Source organism: Malus domestica, chromosome 03 (assembly GCF_042453785.1).
Source record: "Malus domestica chromosome 03, GDT2T_hap1".
In the NCBI taxonomy this organism is placed as follows: Eukaryota; Viridiplantae; Streptophyta; class Magnoliopsida; order Rosales; family Rosaceae; genus Malus; species Malus domestica.
The window spans coordinates 976,431-985,237 of NC_091663.1; the positions used below are offsets into that span (position 1 = coordinate 976,431).

General features: G+C 36.5%; 1 pseudogene; it reads left to right on the top strand.

The window, feature by feature from the left end:
* The first annotated feature begins 2,082 nt into the window (after positions 1 to 2,082).
* On the top strand, positions 2,083 to 7,972 carry LOC103407031 (lignin-forming anionic peroxidase-like; annotated as a pseudogene).
* Positions 7,973 to 8,807: the final 835 nt, after the last annotated feature.

Sequence of the window (8,807 nt, forward strand, 5' to 3'; positions counted from 1 at the left end):
ACATAAAACATTCATATATGTATGTTCTTCTATAAGAAATAACATATTAGTCAATAATTATTTACATTTGATATAATAAATTTAATTAATTCATAAATATATATAAGAAATTTACCTAAATCCATCTAAGCTGCCTAGGCGTCCACCTAGACCCTGCCTAGCGACCTAGGCACCCAGTGCCAGCCCGCCACCCGACTAGCGTCTAGAGTTTTTTAGAACCTTGGTCATGCCACTTAGTAATACAGTCTAGTGGTATTCTTTTTCACTTGTAAGTGAGAGATCTTAGGTTCGATTCTCCCCAATAACAAAGTTGAACCACATATTATGGCTGACTTAGTATGAGGCTTAGCCCATTCTCCCACTCTCCTTAGTATAGATACTATCATTTGTTTAAAATTAAAAAAAAATTAAAAAAAAGTAAAAAAAATAAAAGACTACTCATCGAGTCATATACTTCAAATTATCTACCCTAACCTGCTTCCCTGGTCCCAATCTAATAGAGCAAACCTTGTGTGATATGCACGTCAAAGACGTTGTCCTAAAGCCGTTGCAGCCTCCCTGTGTGCAAGTACGTACACTGACAACTTACAAGACTTGAACATATGACTCCATAAACAAGCTCAAAGTCCGTAGCAAAGGAGAGTCTTCTTAATCAACCAAGAATTCTAGTAACCTCCTCTCATAAAGTATTTTAGTAAGTTAGTAACCTTCGTTCAAAAAAAAAAAAAAAATTGGAAGTTAGTAACCCCCACAGACTAAATGTAGAAATTAAAATATTAATTATGTAAATTGAAACTCTCATAATCCTCAAAATATTATGTGTAAATAAATTATATCAGTTAAACATCAAAATAAAACAAAACCAAACTGAAATTTCAAATTAAAAGAATTATATACCTTTCAAATTACAACAACTATATATAGTAACTGTTTGGGTTAATATTTGAACATTAGGCTGCAAATGTATGGAAGCCCAGATATGCCCATTGAAAGAAGACTTGCCCGAAGCCCAGCACTGAGCCCAGAGACAAGTTGGCGTTTCCCCATTAATGCATAGGTAAATGCCAAAGTGATGGAGACTAACTTACAATCAGCCAAAAAACACTTTACAGTGGCAATACAAGTAAAATGCTAATGAGTCATTACCCTCCAAATACATTCAGGAAAAAGCAAGGTCACAGTAGTCGGGTTAATTTGCCTATAAAAGGAGGAAGAGGCCCCAAAGACAATGACACTTAACCAATCAAACAAACAAACATACAAACTCTGCTCTCAAGCCAGATTTGCATCCAAAGATGTAATCAGCCTAGATCTCAGATCTTTTTTAGCAACAAGCCATCTCTTGTTTAGATTTCCCCACAAAAGCTATCTTTTGTCTAGTTTAAAGCTTTGCTATCATCCCTAGTGGTGTAGTATCGATTCCCTTGTGTAAACTTGTTTACCATCCATCATTTTTTAGCATATAACCCCTATAAACTCAAAGAGAAGTGATCGCAAGAAGTTCAACCTTGCCCAACAAGGTGAAATCTTGCTAAAAAGCTCTTTGTTTGTTTTATAAGTTAATAGATCTGCTGCTTAATGTATTCTCCAGCATGTATTCAAGTCATATCCATCTGTTTTCCTACTTCAAGAGTCTAATTTATATCTAGATCTGGTCGCTTTAATGAATACGCTTTCACTTAAAATCAACCAAGAACCTAGTAAATGACTTAAGGGGATCTGGACTCCCTTCATTCGAACATACAAGACTATGAACTAGAAGTCCTTGTTCGGAAGGTAAGAAAAAGAACTTAATGTGGACTTAACTCATCTAAGACAATCATTTGATAACAAGAAGTCTGAGTAACTTGAGGCGCAAGTAAGCGACTAAACACACTTGTTCTACATCTGCTATATTGAGATAGCAGTGGCACACCTAGCACTTACTTAGTTTTGATTGCGAGCCTCAAGGCCTACACCTAAGTCCCCACAAAGGCACATTTCAAAGCTAACTTTACCCTCTTCTTGTAGGACACTAGCAAGCAAGAGTCCGACTACACATCCTAGTTTCATTATTCTAAAACCTTTCTGGAGCTAAAGGGGGCTTAATTAGTCTTCTTTTCTCTGCCTGATTTTGCATCCTTCTTGTGTACGTTCGACACCACCTTTGATTATTTTCTATTTGTTTCCTGTTCTTGGATTCCCTCCCTCTTTGGAGGTTTATTGAAGCTTCACCATGAGCAAAAAGAAAATGAATCACGCATCATGCATTCCTTTTCAATTGTAGCAGCAATATTTGTTCTTGTTAGTACCAGTGTGTTGGGAAATTCCACTCAACTAAGCTCAACTTTCTACGATACTACATGCCCGAACATGACAAGCATTATTCATGGTGTAGTGGAGCAAGCCCAACGTAATGATACTCGGGTTGGTGCCAAACTTATCCGGCTCCATTTTCACGACTACTTTGTAAATGTATGTAATTAATTGAAAAAAGAAACGGTTATTTGTACTCTAAAATATCATTTAATACAACATAACGAGACCTTTTTTATGTGCAACATTGCTTAAATTAATTTAGTAGGTAACGATGCATGCATGCAGGGATGTGATGGATCGATTTTGCTGGACAACGCAGATGGGATAGAGAGTGAGAAAGATGCAATTCGCAATAAAGGGGCGGAAGGATACGACATCGTTGATGGTATCAAAACCGCACTCGAGAATTTTTGCCCTGGTGTTGTTTCCTGTGCTGACATTTTGGCACTTGTTTTTCAAATACTAGTTTCTGAGGTACGTACTATATAACATACACAGGCCCTTATCTAATGGGATCTTCATTTTTTTGGTAAATATAGAGACTAGATGTGGAGTCAACTTTACATCGAACTTCAACGATTTGAATTGTGTGTTTTTCAAGTTGCACATTATAGAACATCTGTACAAAATATTAGTCAAATTGAAAATGTTTGAGACATCTAAATGAGTTTCAAGAAATTGACGAACACTATGTTTTAATAAACATTGAAATTTTATCGTAACAATCAAATAAGTAAATAACTTTGAATTGAATTGATTTTTTGCAATAATGATCTTTGAATGAAAACTTAAAAAATAGATAGTTCAAACCATTAAAGCTCGATGTATAATGGGTTCCAGAACTAACTTATTTTTACCAAAAATAAGAATCCTTTAGATAAAGCTCTGATAACACATATACTTATAAGACCTTTAACCATTGCATCTTATTATCCTAATTATTATTTTTAATTTTAAAAATTAATTCGCAGTATGTTATTTATAAGATTTGAAGTGCATGAGGAGGAACAAATCTTAAGAGAATACGAATAGAAATTAAAAATCAATACGATTCTACGAACGGTCGTCGATCAAGTTAACCTATCTAATTATAACAAATGTATGGTGGAGATTTGAGTTTGTTAGAATGTTAGAAGTAGTTACTTTGTAGGCTTGTATAAATTGTAAAGCTTTCTCATTTTTGGTAGTTAGTTCAACTTAGAAGATATCAATTCAAGTTTTCATTTTTCCAAAGCTTCATCTCCTTCTTCTCTGTTCCACCGTGATGGATGATCTTCATACTTTATCAATGTAATTAACACTAATGAGCCAAGTCCAAGAAAACAATTGGAGCATATTCTAATTGCTGCCATTCGATCACTTTACTAACCACCTCTTTAATATAAGTGATTTCATGTATACACACACACATATGGGAACAGATCTATGACACTACTTTTTTTACACAACTTTTGACACAAATTTTTATGGGCCAACTACATAATGTACTTCAACAATTCAAACCGTTTATTTTTCAAGTCTTTCTTCAAAAACGATGCCACCAATCTACCATATATATATATATATATGTATATATATATATATCTATATATATGTATATATATATATCTATATATATGTATATATATATCTCTATATATATGTATATGTGTGTGTGTGTGTGTGTGGGTGTGAAGTCCATCTGTCATAGAAGAGATCTAACGTATTGGCTAGTAAAAATGGTTCAAATAACATTATTCTAATGCTTTTGTTAAATATTGTTATAGAATGGAGGACCATCGTGGGAAGTTCAATTGGGAAGAAGAGACAGTAGGACAGCAAACCGAACTGGTGCCGAGCATGACATTCCAACTCCTCAGGATAACCTTAAGCTAATTACTGAAAAATTCCGCAACAAAGGATTAGATTCCACTGATCTGGTTGCGTTATCAGGTACATACATTTGACCACAATGACATTATTACAATTTTTGTTGGATAATACAATACAAAAACACCAAATGAATAACCTAGCAGTTTCATATATGCATATATAAGTACTATGTCAAGCTTATGCTGCTATTTAGACCATATTATTTACTACCCTTATTGCTGATCATATGTACATATAAGTGAGTTCCGTATTTATTAGAGAGATAGTATGTAAATATTGTACAATGTGTTCGGGATACAGGATAGTGCATTATATATATGTTATATCACTGTTCCAAAAATCGGCCTAAGCGCTGGGCGGTGGAGCCCCGCCATGATTTTGGGCAAGGCGTTTGGAAAAATTGGCTAGAAGCTAGGCGGCCCTAGGTGGGCTAGGCAGGCCTAGACGGCTCCTAGGTGGAGAGCTAGGCAGGGCCTAGGCGCTCCTAGGTGGTTTTTTTTTATATATTATATATATATATATATATATTTTTTTTTTTTATTAATTGTGTGCTTTTTTCTTTTTTGGTTTCATGGTGGTATACTTATAGAAATAGTGTACCTAATTTTCAAATGATGGATTTACTACAAGTTCATCCAATAGTGAAACGAATTGGAGCATTTTTTAGGGGATACATAAAAAGAAAAGAAATAAACTAGATACAACAAGGTTAAATAATTTAGTCTATGTCTAATCCAATACAAGGATCATGATTCATGAACAAGAAGAATTTAGTCTAACATCCAAATCCTCCTGATTATGATTATATGCTTACTGTTTTTTAAATATTTAACTTTTTGGATGTATATAATTTGTGTATTCTTCTACTTCTATCTTTGCATTTTATCATTCTTTTATTATCCAAACAAGTATAGTTTTTTTTAAGGTGTAAATAGACACTTATTTACAAGATATATAATAAATTTACATAAATCCGCCTAGGCCCTGCCTAGCCGCCTAGGTGCTAGGCTTCTGCCCGCCGCCTAACTAGCCCCTAGCGATTTTTAGAACCTTGGTTATTATATAAGCGGATGAATTTTTTTTTCTAGTGTATGGTGTATTGCCCCGTATTTCGGACATATCGAAAAATGTATTGCGGTGTGGGTGGGTTAACAAGAGGGGTGCATTCTTACTTATCACCCTTAAATAGTGGTAATGCTCATTACCCTATTTATCATTGTTGGATGAGTTTAAATTTTGAGATTTATGTCTATTCATTACATAGATCTCAAAATTTATATTCATCTAACAATAATAAATAGAATGATGAGTATTACTAGGGGTGGGTTTGGTTCGGTTCGGTTTGGTTTTTGGCCAAAACCGAAAACTGAACGAAATTACTATTCGGTTCGGTTTTATATCGGTTTGTGTTCGGTTCGGTTTTTCTCGGTTCGGTTTCGGCCTGGTTCGGTTTTTCTCCTCTTTTTTTTTTTTTGGAATTTTGATTTTTCTTTCAATTGAGCCTTGCTGCAGAGAGCAGCGCAACAATGGTCCAAACAATCACAGAGAGCAAACATTTAAACAACCACAGAGAGCAAACATTCAAACCAAACCTTTAACACTGTATAAGTATAACAGAAAATTAAACGAGAGTATGGGTTCGTCGCTGGGCATAAACACCTTGTTCCTCACCTGCTATTTGCACCAATTTCAGTTCAATTTTAACCCCAAAAATAACTGACAATTAGCAGAATGTCATGGCTGGAAAAGATTGGAAATTTTCTAGTTAATATTCAAACTTAATTCCATAGCTAAACAACAACAAAAAGTAAATGAAATTATCATCAGTTTCATGGCGGGAAAAGATTGGAGTCGTCTCTAATTAATCAAATCTTGAGAGTTTCATTTGATACATGAATTCTAATCCAACAATTCTGATTCTGAACAAAATTACTTGGTGGTGTAAATGTACCTTTTTCAAATCATTCCCAACATTGGGAAATTCGATGAACAATTCTCGTAAAACGGGTTGCGGATCGAGCCGACTCCAGCCTGGCTCTGAATCGTCAGCATTCCTCCCAGAACCAGACTCATCGTCGTCATCAACACCATAAGCCCTCTTCTTCTTTGATTTCCTTCTCTTCATCTCTCTCTTGCTTCTCCGTTTCTCTCTTCGTTCCTTCTCTCTTCTCGAACCACTGTCATCTTTTCTGCGATGGTGCCTTTGCGAAGAGCACTCGGATTCCTTGGAGCTGAGGAAGGCAATGAATATGAATCGTCGTCGGTTGAGTCCTCCAATTGCTTTTACTTATGATTTGGATTAGGGATTAGGGATTTGGGGTTTGGGGTTTGCGATCAAAAGTGCAGAAGCAACAAGCGATTGAATTTCAGGGAATCTCGGGGGCTGAGGCCCACTCGTCCTTGAACCAAAAACCGGACGACCTGAGCACCTTTCAGCACGACTCGAGAAGCTTCTCAGAGACGTCGGAGCCGAAGGCGTCGAACTCAGAGCCAGAAAAGAAGAGGATCTGGAGGGGGCGGTGCCGTCGAGGAAGTGGAAGACGCAAATGCGGATGGAGGAGGGGCGGGCGAAGATGACGATGTTGAAGAGGTTGGAGTGGGAGTGGGCGAATTTGGGGGAGAAGTGGAGTTTGTGGGCTGCTGCGTGAACTGGGAAGTGGGAAAACAGGAAAGACCGAGAGATGAAGGTTAGGGACCTAGGTTTAGGTTACATTTTGGGGTGAAAACGGTGCCATTTTAGAATTAGGATTATTAATTAATAAATTAACTTCGGTTTGGTTCGGTTTCCGAACCTCAGAAATCGAAACCGAACCAACCAGATTCAGTTCGGTTCGGTTTTTTCGACCTTGGTTCTGTTTTTTTCGGTTTTCGGTTTTTCCAACCCACCCCTAAGTATTACCATCATTTCAGGATGATGAAGAAAAGTATAATAATAAAAAAAATAACTTGAGTACCATTTTCCTTTTTTTTGGGTTGATTTGGGAAGTGCCAACTTGTTTACTTGTAAGTTGGCACCCTTAATTAACAAACTATGGTCCTATTGAGCAAGGGGCACCAGATGCAACTGTGCCGCCCATCCTGATTCAAATGGTGGGGATTTTAGGGATCCTCATATCTTAATCATTCATCGTATATCATGTGGTCAGAAATTATTTGAATTTTTTTATTTAAAATTAAACACAAATAGTACCTGACGAAAACTGGCCTCACGATGTACGATGAACGGTTAGGATATGAGGATCCCTAGGATCCCCATAAAGAGGATCCGAAGAGGATCCTCTTCCGAGAAAAAGAGTGCCTGATGCCCAGAGTTCTAGTAGCGTCTCTCTTAGTTTTCATCATGTCAATAATAGGTTAATTATTTTCAAGGATATAAATGTGGTTGTTTGCTTTCTTAGGTGCTCATACATTTGGCCAGGCGAAATGTAGATTTTTCGTTGATCGCCTCTACAATTTCAGTGGCACTAGCAAACCGAACCCGACCATTGATGTCGAGTACATGAAAACACTACGCCAAACATGTAGTCAAGGTGGCAAACCAAGTACCTTGACCAACCTTGACCAAGCAACTCCTGAAGCCTTTGACAACTACTACTAAAAAAATCTCTGCGGGCTCCTCCAGATCGATCAGGAGTTGTTCTCAACAAGTAGCATACACACTGTTTCCATTGTGAACCGCTTTGCTAATAACCAAAGCGATTTCTTTGATACTTTTGCTCAGTCCATGATCAAATTGAGGAGTATAAGACCTTTGACCAGAAGCATTGGAGAGATTAAGGCTGATTGCAAAAGAGTCAACTAATCAATTACTCTACTAATAGGTTACCAATTGCCCTAAATAAGGGTGCTGTGTTAGCATGAGGTTTAGGTACCTTGTCATTTTGGTCTATTTTTCTTTCCTCACTAATTATATATAGCTCACTAAGTTTTTTTTTTTCATACTGTAGTCATTTTAGTCCATTTGAGGAGGGTTTCCAAGTATATCCAACGTTAATGGTCGAACCATGCTGCGACTTATTTAAATAGGCTGTGCTCATGTTGTGCTAGATCAGCCTGACCCTTGACAACTCTAACTTAAATGTGCTTACCTTGTTGGAAAAGTTAGCAAATTAAGAATTTGGTTTGTCAGTTATTCAGTGAGTAAGGCCCAAGTGATAGACGAATCGATTTCAAACCATTTCTGAACAATTTCACGTATTATACACTTAACTAGGGGCATGTAGAATTATTGAAGCTAACCCTAAGATCAATAAATGCAAAAAGGAAAAGAAAGAAAAAAGCTACGATCGAAGTAATCTTCATCTAATCAAAATTTTGTCTTAGACTTTTATGTTTTGGACTAAACTTTAGAGTAGTATTTATAGACTGTAATATATTTGAGCAGGGTTTCCAAGTATATCCAGCATTGATGGTCGAACCATGTTGCGACTTATTTAAATAGGATGTGCTCGTGTCGTGTTAGGCTAGCCTGCCTTTGATAACTCTAACTTAAAGGATTAAAATTTGTGCTTACCTTGTTGGGAAAGTTAACAAATTAAGAATTTGGTTTGTCACATATTCAGTGAGAAAGGCCCAAGTGATAGACAGATTGATTTCAAACCATTTCCGAACAATGTCACATATTATGGACTCAGCTT